Below are 15,736 nucleotides of genomic sequence, written 5' to 3'. Positions count from 1 at the left end.
CACAGCCTCTGCAGCGCTGGATGGATCCAGGCCAACCGGCGAGGGTCCCACATGGCACAGCAGACCTCTCCTGCCTCGCCCACTGCTCCCATCAGCAGTGTATTTCATCAGTCTGCCTGTTCTGTTCCCCATTCTGTCGCTGGTGAATCCTCTCACCCTCTCGCGCATCTGGCCTGTACCCCGGTTCTTGTATGGATAAATAAATAAATCTTTAAAAAAAAATTTTGAAGAGATTTTATGAAATTTCAAAAATGAAAGCATTTCAGCTCTCAATTGCTTAATATTCTTAAAAAATGCTTTAGATAGGTCTCTTTAATTTTAATAATTTAAAATACATTTGAGGAAAACCAATTGAAAACAAATTTGGAATAATGTTTTTATCCTTTATATTTACTTCAAATTACATTTTTATAAAATACATTTAATGTACAATATTTGAATTTTGGTACAACATATTCATATGTTGCATGCTTTCAATACAATTATGATTAGTTTTTTAATCCTTTAGATTACTATAGTAGAGAATCCAAACTATGTAAAAAACATTATTTCTAACAGTATTATTAATGCGCTAATATGAAAATAAGAAAAACATTTTAAGGAATAAATACATAATAGTTACCTGCCTTTAATGTTAATACTTATTCTAACATTTTTGACCCAGAGATAGAACATACAAATATACTCATTAATAATTAAAGTTGATCATCTTTAATATTTTGCTAACTTTTAGTGATATAAAAACATAACCTTGTATGTTTTTTTTTTTTTTCAGTTTTGCTTTGATAAAAATTGATGCATTCCCGTAGAGGTATGGGATACATTTCTATTCCACTGTAAATGATAACTATTAAATATGTTGCCATGAGTCAGGAAACCCTCTATTTATACACTTATCTGGGTCCCACAATTTCTATCAATGGGTTGGAGTGAAGGATTTTCAAAATTAAACCTCTGTGGGGTTTAATTTCCTCATCTATGTAATCAGAATGATAACATTTCCCGCAGTGAATGTGTAGATGAGGTGAAACAATTCCATAAGCCGTTAACTCAGTCAAAGATGAGTTTAGTTGTGGGAGGTAATGTTCATCCTTTCCTTACATGAACTCACATCTACCTTCTCATACAGCATTGTCCAAGTGAATGAAAGAAGCAGTTCATCTCTTCACCTAGGCATTGTAATGTAATGAACACTAGAAATAAAAATGATTGTACCTTTTTTTTAATAGAAGGTGTTTTTTGATTTTGTTTTTGCATAGAAGAACTGGAGTGTAGACCAGAGGTACAGGGGAGTGAGAGGATTCACCAGAGGCAGTGTAGGGAGCCAAACAGGCAGATGTACTGAAATACACTGCTGAGGGAAGCGGCGATAAGACTGGAGAGGTCTGCTGTGCCTTATGGGTCAGCTCCCTGGCGGGGGATCCAACTCAGTCTACAGCAGTGACAGCACTGAGACTTAACCCTTAGGCCACAGAGAAGCCCCCAAATGATTTTATTTTATAAAAATACTTAATAAATCTATTTTAAATTTCAAAAGCTAAAATGACCATTTTTACTTTAGTTCATTTTGGAAATAACTCCCTAAGATGGTGATAAAGGTAAAAGAAATAATATACCTAAAGTCCTTAGCATAGTAAGTAACTGAGAGACGGTGAGAATTGAATGATGTCATTTGTGGTTTCTGAGCATGAAATAAATTGATGGGATAACCAATGATATAGCACTATTCTGATTAATAAATGTCCCAACTACAATTAACCTTGATTTTTGCACAGGGAGAAGCACAAAGTTATATTTAGAAAGGCTTCAGCTGCTATTGAACATGACTGTTTACAACACAGCACTTTGGTATTCTCCCTTCATTCACAGAGACGGAGAATACATTTGCTGTTTTTTGCCTCGGGAATAATTTTGTTTTATTTATTTATTTTTTTAGAGGTGCTTGTTAGACTCCTCCAGTCCTTTTTCTTTTTCTTTTCCATTTTATTGTTTACTATGGAGGCACCACTTTGATAACGCCCAGCATAGCACTGAGTAGGAGTTTAAGAGCAATGAATTTAATTTTTGAGCACCCCTTGTTTTTCTTTTGCTGAAAATTTCCACAGCTATAAAATTTTCCTTTGGGTCTTTTAAAATAGGAAGGATGAAAGGTAAAAAAAAGAAAAAATAGGCACCCACCAAGGACTTCTTAAACTAAAAACCCCTATTTGTCATCTCATGGATTTCTGGTCATGAAATTGGAGGTTAGTGTATTAATCACACTAATTTCTTGATTAAAGTAACAACAATAGCGAAACTCATACTAGAAATCACAAGAATAACACACAGATAAAAAAAAAGGCGACATTTGGCAGACAGGTCAAAGTGAAAGTCAGAAGAAAACTAGACATCATAAGAATAATGCCTTTAGTTTAAAGCCAGTTTTAATAACTAGGGTTTTGAAAAAAATTCTATCAACAACTCATCTTCTCTTAATTGATTTAACCAAATGGACATATCTTCTTATGGGAATTATCAAGGTATGTTATTAACAACAGTGAAAACCTAGTCTAAAAATAGGGTTCAGTACTCTGATTAATGTGCAACTGACCCATGAACTCTTCCTAATATTTTCACTAAAAGCACCCAAAGCAACTCAAATCATTTAGTTCTAACTTCTCTCTACTCTGTTCCATTCAGCCAGCACAGAGAAGCTTTGACAACTTTCCATGACCCCCCATAGTCTTACTCTGACATGTGAGATCCTCTAAAATATAATCCAATCACTCATACAATTTGTTTTTATCCTATCTATTAGCACCAATGATTCAACCAAACTGTAGCTTCCTCGAACACCTGAACACATTGGATCATTTTATCTTCGATTTCTACCTAAAATGGCCTATAATTGAATCCAAACTATCCCTCAAGTTTCATCTTTCCTCAGCTCTCTATCTGAGTTCTTCCTCTTTTAAATTATTCTGTCTTTTGTGCCAAAACACTGAACATTTCCTATGGTATTTTTCATACTGTACCTTTGGTTTTAGATTTTGTTCATTTTATGGGGAAGGGGTATGTATATAAATTTCCTTTCTGGAATCTTTCTACTTCAAGGCATGAACTGAGTTTTATTCACTGAACAATGACAGTTCTCATAAGCTTTTAACCATTTTTATTGACTCCTTTTCTAGAATTTTAAGACATTCTTAAATATATCTGAATTTGAGAACTGTTTAAAGAACATTACAAAAGCTAAGGGATGCTAGATTATACTGGATTATACTGAATGCTGGAAATACTCATATGTATTTTTTGATTCCTTTAACTAGAAAAAAAAAAAAAACACTATAGATGTAGTTGTTCAGTTATTCCCCCCCAACCCACCCCCGCCAACACTGTGAGCTCACATACATTACGTGTTAGGTTCAGCTATGAAAAGTAAGAGAAAGTCACACATTTGGGTATATATGTGAGCAGCCACAAAACAAAAACCCAAATTCCTTTCCAAAATGGTGTAATTTGGGCCTCCCCCGGTGGCACAGCGGTTGAGCGCTGGGCTGCGAAGATGCCTGCAGCCTCTCCAGTGCTGGTTAGATCCCAGGCCTCCGGTGAAGGTCCCACATGGCACACAGACCTCTCTTGGCGCTCCCTACTCCCCTCAGTAGTATATTTCATCAGTCTGTCTGTTCTACTCCCTGTTCTGGCTCTGGTGAATTCTCTCACCCTCCCATGCTTCTGACTGTACCAGTGCTTGTATAAATAAATAAATCTTAAAAAAAAAAAGGTATAATCTACTTAACTCTACAGTCAAATGCTCTACCCCTGAGCTATACCCCCTCTGCTGTAATCTACTTAACTCTGATGCCTGAAAGTAGCTTTTTTCCCCATTCTCTTTCTTTCAAATTTCTTTTTTTTTAATAATTATTTTTTGGGGGTGTTAAAGTTGATATATATATTTTTAGATTTATTTTTATTTATTTATACATATATATTTTATTTATTTATACTGGGTAGAGTCAGAAGCATGGGAGTGTGAGAGAATTCACCAGAGCCAGAGTGGGGAGCAGAACAGGCAGACTGAAGTGCACCACCGGGGAGGCCCTCTTTCAAATATCTTAATTGACATTGTTTGAATCTGAGTCTGTAGTCCTCTCAAATATAGGTGAAGGACAAACAGTGACTATTAATGACTCTAGCTGCTAATACTCATCATGTACATGTCTCAACCGTTCCACAGGTCACAGTGAAACCTGCAAAAGTGTTCTCTGAGCTGTGTCCTCCTCTGTTTGAGAACATAGTGAAAAATCAGATAATCTCAAGTTTCTTTCTAGCTATCTGCTATGAAATATCAAGAATTTGGGCACTGAACACATTTAGTTATTAATGGTCCCTTAGCACAAATTGCCCAAAACGAGATGCTCATAACCTAGACACCTTGGCTTAACTCCAAAGAAATGAATTTCATTCAGGCTACCTGGAATTCCCAGTGCAGAAGATCTGGAATCAGATTTGGTGGGCTGCTTAAACTATTATGCATATCATTGTACAGCACTACAACAGCTGCTATACTTGACTGATCTGTGCTTTCTCCCAGTTTCAGTGACTAAAGGAGGTGTGTACAAAATTCTTTGAATAAGAACTTCGACAAATAAGGCCTTTGCCTTCCTCTTTCCCTGAGACCAGGAATCCTGATACCAAGAAAATGTATTGATGAGATTACATAACTCAACTTTATCAAGAGTATAGTTGCTGTGTGGTATAGACGTGTTTAAATTCATCATTAGGAGCTTGCTTTCTATCATTTTTCAGTAAAGAAAAAAAGTCAGGGAATATTCTACAGAGAACCTTTAGTTTAGTTCCTTCAACAGCCAAAGTCTACACTCCTCCTATGGGGAAGCACTTCTCTCTATATTATTGTTTAGTCAATGATCCTGGCTAGGTGCATGAGAAATTACGATGCCTGTTATAGGTGGTTCTTAACATCACGGTATTTATTTTTCTTGTTTTCAAGTCAGGATATGCTTACTAATTCTTAGAATTGTAAACCTTTTACATATTCTACTGCATGGAATTTGTCATTACATGTGATGACCTATTTTAGGAGGGACTCAATACCTCCCCTCTCCCTTAGATATTTATTTTCTTTTTAACAAAGTGCAAATGCAAACAGTAAGTCGTTGACTGTGCTTATTGATGGGACATCAAGGGAAAGTGATGCAGCATCTCTCAAAGGGACTAGCTAATAATAGCTAGTATTTATTAGAGAACTTACAAGACACCAGGCACTGCTATATAAAGGATATGACTGTGTGACCTCATTTAATTGTCACAGTAATCCTACAAGGTGCATGGTTTAGTAGTTCAGTTTAATGACAAGGAGAACCAGTGTTGAAAAATAAGTAACTTGCCTAATATCACAGAAAGTGGGACAATCAGAATTTAAGTCACAGTAAGATTTCATAATTAATAATACAGATTTGGGGGAAATTTCAAACATCATAGTGTCTGAGAATGAAAATGAAATTTAGGAAACATTAAGCAAAAATTTCAAGTCCTTTGTAAATAAAATTGGCATTAAAGTTCACCTTAAATTATTAAGTGGTCAGAAGGACTAAATGACCCACATGAAATAATAACCATGGTTCTGTAAGGTTCCAAGAGCCAGAGCACTTGACCAGATTTGCTTCCAGACAACTCTATCAGGCATAGCTTACCTCAAACAGAACATTCAAATAACTTGTATTGCTTTGTGCTTGGCTTGGCGCCAAAAGAAAAAGAATATAATTGATTAAAGCACACTTTTTTATCAAAAATTTCTTCATTACTGTAAAACAATCAGTAATTATTGAAATACTATAATGAAAAGACCAACAGCACCTGTTCATATAAAACAAAGTTTCCTTGGGTTCATTTCACTGAGATGGTAAAGTGAGTGAGCAAATACAAACACTTTTGTTTCACCTTGCTGATCTAAAATTTATTTTATGTTGTTGTTGTTGTTTAACTCTTAGTTGCCCAGAAAGTCCATTAAATAGGACAATTTACTTCTTGTGAATCCCAGTGAATTTAGGGGTTGATATGTTATTTAGTGAAAAAGAAAGGGACATTCAGACACCAACACCAGAAAGGAATTTTAAATCACCTTATTGGTTAGTTCTCCATGTCCTGGGTAGGTTCTTGGAAATTGGCTTTAAGCAAAACAATGTATAACAAAACTGATTTTACTACAGGTTAATTGATTTTACTATAGGTTAATTGATACAAACAAGAATTAAGTTCCAATGGCATATTTCTGGTCACAAAAAAAAAAAATCACTTAACATCTAAACAAAGACACAGAACAATTCTCATATTAGACAATAATTTATATTCACTCCTTGCTTCATTTTCTAACACATTTATTCCAGTTCTGCATTCCAGGTGACCGAAGTCCAGGACACAGAACTGGAAAAACTGGCAGCTCAGAGCAGAGTGGGAACCAGCAAAGGACAGGATGCCCTTCCATTGCAGAGAGTTCTCACACACACCCGCACTCTCTGACCCAGGCACACCAGTGATCCTCACAGGCACATCTTTGGGGGGGGGTGAAAGGAAAGAGAAGTCCTGGAGGAAAGCCAAGCCTACATGGCGAGAACAGGAAAACTCCAAAGGAGGGTCCCAGCTGGGCGTCATTATTTTTCCTTCATCAAGCTAATAACAAAAGATGTTGAACAAGGTGATGTTATCAAGGACTGTTGTACTGGCTTTGGCAAGAGGGCTAGGTGGGGAGAGGATGTGTTTAGTGAGCAATATGTCTTTAATTGTCTATGTCAGGGCCACGAAAACCTCTCACAATTGTTTTCAGTTACTAGAAATTGGCTTTCATTTTCTAAGGTAGTGGTTTACAAAATTTGAAATACATCAGAATCACCTGAGAAAAGATTAAAAAGATGACTGGACCCCCCAAATTAAAAAAAAGATGACTGGACCCCCCAAATTCTCATCAGTACCTCTAAAGTAAGAGCAGGGATTTGTATGCCTGCCTCTTCGCAGGTGACTCTGATGCTGCGGGTCTGGGGACAGTGCAATGGGAAATACTTCCTAAGTTATGCAGAGCATCAATTTGCCAGGCTCACACCTTTGAAAGCTTTGAAATACCTATTTCCTATTTTCTACTCCTTCTCTCACTATGAAATACTTTCTAGAAAATCTAACCATGCATCTCATGCAATATTGTTTTGAGTCCACAGATCATGATTACAGGTGACTGCACACTTCGGATCTCTGCTAATCAAACATTTCCTTAGGATTCCCTCCCTTCCTCCCTCCATTCTCTGATGTATTGCTGCACTTCTCTACCATTCCTGTTGTTTGAATAAATTCACTACCCTAGTGACCTGCTATCCAAATTGTTTATTCTCCTAGCCAGTCACAATGACTTTTTGTTGTTTACTGCTAAAAATAGAATGGTCCTTTCATTTCTACTCAATGTGTATTAGTTTATTTCTCTTAAGGAGTCAACATCATGTGGAACCAGGTAGCAAATCACTAGGATTTGGTATATAATTTAACTAGCTTATGAAAAACATCTCTGATCATGACTCAGAAGCTATGTATCTAATAAGAGAACTTAAAAGGAACACAAGCTCTTCTTGACCTATGGACTATCCGAGGTTGCCACAGCTATCTGGAGACCTGGACACAATAATGTCAATCTCTGGCAAGGAACCAGCCCTAGCAACCATAAGGGCCATTTCAGAAAAAGTATTTGTGCTCTTTAGCAGCCAAGATAGCTTACGTGTCTACTGGAAACTCGCTTTCTTCTCACTTTAAGGCACTGGGGAGGCAACTCTTCCCGGTTTAACCAAGACTACTCTGGTTTTAAAAATGAAAGTCTCATGACTCAGGAATCGTCTCAATCTTGTACAAGCTGAGGAAACTGTTCAAATTCCATTTACACTCACTGTTAACCAAAGCAGTGATTCTCTATCCTTTCTTAAGCAAATCTATGGTCCTTCAAAATGGAAGCTAAATAATTAAACTCAGTGGTCTTGGTTTCAAGAGAACATAATAGGAATAAATATATCCTGCCATTAAAATGAATCCCCACATAACTATTATGTTTTACATTATTTTTTTAAAGATTTATTTATTTTTACAAGATCTGGGGTACAAGCCAGAGACCCGGGAGGGTAAGAGAATTCACTAGAGACAGAGCAGGGAGCAGAACAGTCAGACTGACAGAAAGTACTGCTGAGGGGAGCAGCGGGAGAGACAGGAGAAGTCTGCCATGCGATGTGGGTTTCTCCCTGGCAGGCTGGGAATTAAACCTGCACTGCAGAGGCTGCGGGCAGCCTCACAGCTCTGCGCTCAACCCACTGCACCACCGGGGAAGCCCTATGTTTTACACTATTGATCTGTGCCCATATATTTTAAGTATTTTTTTCCATATTGAAGATTAAACTAGACAATTTGCCTTTTCTAATTCAATATTTGTTGGTCATAGTTGAAGAATTGTCTATGTTTTGATAGGTCCAGACTAAAATATGGAGAAACTGAAGATGTTGATATATTTCCTAGACTCTTACTCAGGGCATTCATTTTTACTAGCCAATTCACTTTAACATATAAATGGCTGATATCACCCCTGTGGTGTTTTAATTGAAGAGTCTTCTCTGATCATGACTCAGAAGCTATGTATCTAATAAGAGAACTTAAAAGGAACACAAGCTCTTCTTGACCTTTCATTTTCTAAGGTAGTGGTTTACATATTAAAAAAACTAACAACAACAAATGTTGGTGAGGATGTGGAGAAAAAGGAACTCTCCTGCACTGCTGGTGGGAGTGCAAACTGGTCCAACCATTATGGAAAACTGTGTGGAAATTCCTCAACCTGCTAAAGATGGAGATTCCGTATGATCCAGCAATTCCACTCTAGGTATTTACCCAAAGGACACAGAAACATTAATTCAAAAGGGCACCTGCACCCCTATGTTTATAGCAGCACTATTTACAATAGCGAAGCTATGGAAACAACACAACTCTTTTTGGAAATGCCCAAAAAGAGATGTCTGGATCAAGAAGATGTGGTGCATATACACCATGGAATATTACTCAGCAATCAAAAAGATAAACTCATGCAATTTGCAGCAACATGGATGGAGTTGAAAGGGATCATGCTCAGTGAAATAAGCCAGAAAGAAAAATACCAGATGGTCTCGCTCATAGCAGTTTAGAAAACCTAAATAAGGGACCAGGAAAAAAAATAATTATAATAAAGTAAAAAATAAAAATCAACAAGCAACTATAAACCAGAGACACACTGCAGGGGGTGGGAAGGAAGGAGTGGGATCAGGACAAGGGCGGGGGTGGGAATTGTGTGGGGACTATAACCAAATGCATACATTGTGCATAAATAAAAAATGATGTAAAAATATATAAAATAATAATAAAAAACAGATTTGAAGATAAAAAGAAGATAGGTAGAAAATAGCAGAAGTGTTACAATTAAAGGAAAAATAAGCAGGGAAGAAAGAACACACGGCTTGGTGTTGTGGAAAGGAAAGAAAGCATGGAAAATTAAGGTTTGAAAGATGGATTAAATTTACTAGGAAGAAAAATGGGATGACATTTCAGAGGAGGGGTATGAACAAAGAGCCATGAAAGAGGCTTTCACTTAGAGAATCACCAGGTGTGTAGGATGGACATGCCAGTGATGATAAGAGAAGTCTTAGAAGTATGGTGTATTTTTACATCCCTCGGCAATATGGTTACCTGAGTAATCATAGAAATCATGACACTCAGTTTATACCTTCACCTTGTTCAATTACTGATGATGCTCTTGGAAAGGCAGGACCATGGAGTGTTCACAATCCTGTAAGTGACAGACTAATAAAGCAGTCCACTAAAGTACATCCAAAGCACCAGTTCAGAGGCAACACTCAAGGAGAATGAAGTGGTAATGGCAGGAATGGCCCCACTTAGAGTTACTTCCAATGACCCATTGAGGAACTTTACGTTTTCTATCCCCATGACTTAAATGCTCTGGTCCTTCAAACACACTTTTGCTAGGGTCACATAGAATTAAAAGTATGATTGACCTCTAGGCTCTTTGGATTTTCTAAATGACATAATCAGAGACAATAGGTAAGAAGTGGAATATCCATTGTTGCAAGGACAAGGGACCTTAATCATTAGGAAGAATTATCCCGTGTGTCTTATCTGTGTCTTGGTAATTACTTCCACAATTATTACTGTAATTGATCAGATTCAGTAACTTAGACCTCAAAGGGCATGGCAACAAGACATTAAGGACTGCAGGGATGGAAATTTGGGTCACACCACCAGGAAAGCCACCAATTACAGCAGAAATAGTAGTTAAAAATAAAAGAATGTAGAATGGGTAGTGAAGGAGGAAATGACACATTTTTTTGTACAATCAAGACCAAATTGATAGTGGGGACTGGTCCTACTTGACTCCATCTTCTAAGTTTACTTGCAAAAGAAGCTACCAGAATCTTAGATGATCTGCTCCAAAACAGATCTTAAACCTGAACATCACAATTGGTGGATGTTGGTAGGTTTGGAGCAAAAAAATTATTAAATTGCCCTCCATGAAAGGAATTGCCATACAGAGGAGCTCTCCTTTGATGTCCACCTCAGTTTCAGAGTGCCCCTTTGACCAAGGTTATGCTCTTCCTGGGTATTTCATACCTGGTCCCTAAATGAGGCATTGGCATAAGGACCTGGTTATCTTGACCTCATGTAGGACAACTTTACTGGATAGTATTCTCTTTATGTTGTTCTACGATTTTGTGGCAGATTTGTTGGGGTATGTGGCAATTCAGCCTTTCCCTCTGACCAGTAATGGCCCTTCCTCCTTCTCCTTTTACAAAAAAAAAAAAAAAAAAAAAAAAGTCTTGCATCCCAAATGCAGCATCGGATCTCTGACAAAGATTTTCAAGGCTATGAAACTAGGTTTCTAGGGATATATTGAGACTTACGTTCTCCCAGGAGTGAGCTCTCACTGTTAATTAACACTTGCATTTGCACATGATGAAGCAGTAGACAGTAATAATTAAAAGACTCTTGATCAAGAGGACTTGGGCTTGAATCCTACTCTACTGCCCACTAGATCAGTGGTTCTTATTGGGGACAATCCTCTCCCTGCTCCCCCTATCCCCACACCAGGAAACATTTTACAATATTTGGAAATATTTCTGTTTGTTAACAGTGGAAGGGGGTGCTATTAACATCTAGTGGGTAGAGGACAAGAATACTGCTCAATATTTTAAAACACATGGGACAGCATGCACAACAATGAAATCCCACCCAAAATGTCAATGACTTCCCTGAATGAATATTTTCTTTTAAAGATTTATTTTATTTATATAAGAACCAGATACAGGCCAGATGTGCAGGAGGGTGAGAGGATTCACCAGAGACAGAACCGGGAACAGAACAGGCAAACTGACGAAATACAATGCTGAGGGGAGCAGCAGGCAAGACAGAAAAGGTCTGCTCGCCATGTGGGTTGCTCTGAGGCTGGCGGGGATTGAACCAGTGCTTTAGAGGCTGCAGACAGTGGACACCTTCACACCGCTGCGCTCAACCACCTGCACCACCAAGGAGGACCCTAAATGAATAATTTTGTGAGAACTACCTACTCTTAGTGTGTTCATTTCCTTTCATTGCTGTAACAACTTACAAACTTGGTGGCAAAATATATTCTGTTACAGTTCTAGAGGCTAGAAGTCTGAAATCAGTCTCACTTGGCTTATATCAAGGTGCTGGTGGGGCTGGCTCCTTCTGCAGGTTCTAGGGGAGAACCCGTTTCCTTACTTCTTCCTTCTTGAGACGTCAGCAGGATTATGGCCCTTTCCTGCACCACTCCAACCTCCAGTTTTATAATCATTTCTTCTACTCTGTATCTCTTGACTCTGCTGTTTACCTCTATAAGGACCCTTGCAATTACTTACAAGCCACCTGGATAACCAAATAATCTATCCATCTCAGGATACTTAACTTAAGTACATAGGTAGTCTCTTTTGTTACCTACAGCAGCATAATCACAGCACTCAAGGATTAGGATACTAACACCGCTGGGGTCACTCTACTTATACCAAACCTTAGTTTTCTTATTTGTACAATGGAGATAATGAGAGTAACTGCCTCTTAGAGTTTTGGGGGTAAGAAAGGGATTATATGGATACTTTTTAGCAAACTATCTAAGGCATAGGAACTACAGTTAGCATCATAGTGCAGACACAGAAGACACACTATTTGTATCACAGCATACTGGCCAGGACTGCAGAACATCATCCATGCTGGTAAGCACAGAAAGTGCTTCCATATTTCCAGGGTATTTCTAGCTTGCTTCTGGCTCTGGCAGAGTGAAAGATTTCAACTGGTACATCTTATTACATGGGTGGCCGAGTTATTGAACTCTATTGACAAAGGACTGGATTTTCCAGCATGATGGAACTTCATTAAAATTCTGCAGAGACTGAAAATTCAATAATCTTTCTCACAAAGCACTGCATGAGCAGGGCTGATTAGGCAATTTCTTTCTCATTCCACTTCTTTTGCTAAAAGCATTGTTACTTCTTGTTTGGTACAAAGATACAATCATTAAATGAGCATTCGCTATAGGTGATTAAGCGGAAAGTTTTAAAGGTGCACTGACTCCCTTCTCAAGACCTAATTGAGGGCTTGAAAGGGGAGGGGAGGGAGAAAATAAAATAAAACTCCATTACCATATTCTGACCTGACATAGAGAAAGCATGATACTAATAAATACTTTGCAGGGTTTTTTAAGACACTTGGTCTCCTTCCTGTTTGCTCAAATTTGCTTCTCTTTATTCACCAACCGATTGCTTTCTCTCTTCCACTGCCCAAGCCTCTTCCTGCTCTCCTACATTTCCCTGGAAGAATTAACTTATGCTGGACATAATACATAGTTGTGCCCAATGAACCTCACATTTCTCTGATTATACCTGCCATAATTATTGGAATTGAAAACAGATAACTCTAAATACATATCTTTCTATCCACACTTAGTATCTAATATCAGATTATATTATGGAGAAGCTTTAGAAATTCTGAACAACTTTCATGTAAGTAACATTTTAGGATAAGACCAAGGAATTTACCCCATTTATTCACATATAATCTCTCTCTAGTTCCATCCCTCCATCCCAACCTCCCTCACTTCTCTTTTCTCTATTTTTATATCTTGAAAAAATAAGCTTTGTCACAATAATTTTCTCTGTAGAACATAGGTAACCGGACTTTGCCATGAGAACAGAGATACCTTTTTATTTTTATTTTTTAAAGATTTATTTATTTATTTATACAAGCACTGGGTACTGTCAGAAGCACGGGAGGGTGAGAGAATTCATCAGAGCCAGAGCGGGGAGTAGAACAGGCAGACTGATGGAATACTCTGCTGAGGGGAGCAGTGGGCGAGAAAGGATAGGTCTGTTGCACCATGTGGGACCCTCGCCGGTGGCCGGGGATCAAACTAGTGCTTCAGAGACTACGGGCAGCTCAACCACTGCGCCACCAAGGGAAGCCCAGAGATACCTTTTTAAAATGTCTTGTTCACTGTTAAATATAAGTACTTAGAAGAGTGTCCAACAGATAGGTATTCAATAATGAATTGGTGAATGAGTGAATAAAGGAATAAATCTCCAGGGAAATAACAGGTATGATCTGCCCTAGCAGTTGGCCAATCTATAACAATAATGCGATGGGGTTATTTAACTTGAGTCGTTATGTAGAGAAAATATTCATTGAAAGCAACCATTATCAGAAAAAAAGCCATATCTGAGATAATTATATTTAAGAGAAATGTAAATGATTATCCACTGGGTTCTGATGGAAAATTCCTAAGAATCTCTATTTCAGTCCAGTTCAAATTCCTCATTTTGTATGACCCAAGTCCTGCTGATCCTCTTAAACTCAGGTCACTCTGTTTTTGTCCCACAACAACTTGCTCTAGGATGCCATTTTTTTATATTAGGCCTTTATACTCATTATTTTATGAACTAGGCTAAAGGTCAGATTTCAAATACAAGGTCTTCGTCATTGCAAAGAATACCTTAATTCCAGTCAATGCCTCTATAAAATACCTACTGTAAATTACTCATCTGTCCAGTTTCCAGAAGACTCCAGGTGCATTCACTGATCTGAGCACCCTCAAGGTCCTGCCCAATATGTCCTGCCTACATCTGCAATGAGAAAGGCATTTTATTCTGATCCCTTTGACAGAAACAGTGAAATCACTCTGTCATGTCCCATAGGACTCCCCAAATGTTTGGTTCTATGGAAACTGCAAATTAAAATTAAAACATGAGTCCAGAACTTATCTGCAGTTTCCAGAGTTTGATCTCCCTGTGTCATGAACTCGCAGGTAAGAACTACCCTGAATGCAGCATAGGATACGGACAATCCCATCATGTGCTCTTCCATCTCAGGAACTCTTGAATGATTTCTTTATGACTTGATATGGGGTTATATGTGTGTTCTGAGGAAGTGGGTGGAAAGGACAGCAGAAAATGAAAAAGCAGAAAATAAAATGAAATGAGATGAGAAAAAGAGATAGGCTTTTCCTTGTGGCAGACTAGATAGTAGCTCACCACAGGACATCTGTATTCACTATGAGTCAAGACGTGGAAATCAAGGCAGGGAAGAGAGAAGGGACTCTTCAGGAGTCAAGGAGACTGCCACTAGGACTGAATTGGTACCTCAGGCAAGTGGGAAGCCACCTCAGCTAACAGGCCCTGCCAGGCCAGTGTGGCATGCTGGGAGAGCTAAGTTTGCTCTCTTGAGCAAAGGCATCAGGTCAACCATAAGTGCAGAAAGCAGTGAAGAAATGAGTAATGCATACTGTGGGTACTGGCAGAACCAGGCCCAAAAGATAACTAATGCTTCATTTAATTCATTATTTATAGAACAACCATATTGGCAAGACTTTAATTCTTAAGAGCTCAAGATTCATGTCCCTTGTTCTTCTCTGTTCTTTTTATATTACTGTGACATCCTAGACAAAATCAGAAACTGGGTCATCATTGTGTTCAGTGCATGAGCTAGCTCTTTTTCTTTTTCCCACTTTGGAATCACAGGCCCTCGGGAATTTTCTTCACTTTCCTGGAAAGAGTCACTCTCAGATGGCTTATGGGACAGAATCAGTTGGAATTCTGGGTGAGATCAGCATTTGAAACAGTCGGATTAAGTAGATTGTCCTCTTCAATGTGGGTGGGCACCATCCAATCTGTTGAGACCTAATAGGAAAAAAACTGCAGAAGGATAAATTTTCTCTCTCTGACAGACTGAGTTGAACATCAGTCTTCTCCTGCCATCCTTTCTCCTAGTTCTCAGGCCTTCAACTTGAACTCAACCATACCACCAGCTTTCCTGGGCCTCTAGCTTTCAGATAGCAGATGGTGGGATACTCAGCCTCCAAAATCACATGAGCCAGTTCCTTACAATAAATTTCCTTATATATAATATGCATTTATAGATGTTTCTCTGAAGAACACTGACAAATACAAAATTTCAAAATGTCATAAAATATTTCTGAATATCTTTCCTAAATATAAAATACAGATCTTTACACTTTTCATTTACTATTCAGAGGTAGTGTAAGCACTCATTTTCAACAGAATGTTCTGCAGCCATTTTTATGATTTTCTGCCTTTTCTCTTGGGCTAAAAGTCAACAACTCTTACTATATCAGGATTCCTACCTCCAGAGGCTATGGAACTGTAAAAGCTAC

The 15,736-nt window shown here is 38.2% G+C and overlaps 1 long non-coding RNA gene across 5 annotated transcripts in view; it reads right to left on the bottom strand.

The window, feature by feature from the left end:
• Positions 1 to 15,736, bottom strand: part of LOC119238319 (uncharacterized) — a 55,557-nt gene that overhangs the window by 14,776 nt on the left and 25,045 nt on the right. The window contains exon 3 of one of the 5 annotated variants that reach the window (XR_008550962.1): positions 14,913 to 15,257. The exons of 3 other annotated variants lie outside the window; for them this stretch is intronic. This is a non-coding gene — a long non-coding RNA (uncharacterized LOC119238319). Of the gene's footprint in view, positions 1 to 14,912; positions 15,258 to 15,736 lie in introns of those variants that run through there. One more of the 5 variants, XR_008550964.1, reaches the window with a different exon arrangement.

Source organism: Talpa occidentalis, unplaced genomic scaffold (assembly GCF_014898055.3).
Source record: "Talpa occidentalis isolate TD23 unplaced genomic scaffold, MPIMG_talOcc4v2.1 talOcc4.11, whole genome shotgun sequence".
Classification (NCBI taxonomy): domain Eukaryota; kingdom Metazoa; phylum Chordata; class Mammalia; order Eulipotyphla; family Talpidae; genus Talpa; species Talpa occidentalis.
This window is presented reverse-complemented; position numbering and strand designations above follow the sequence as displayed.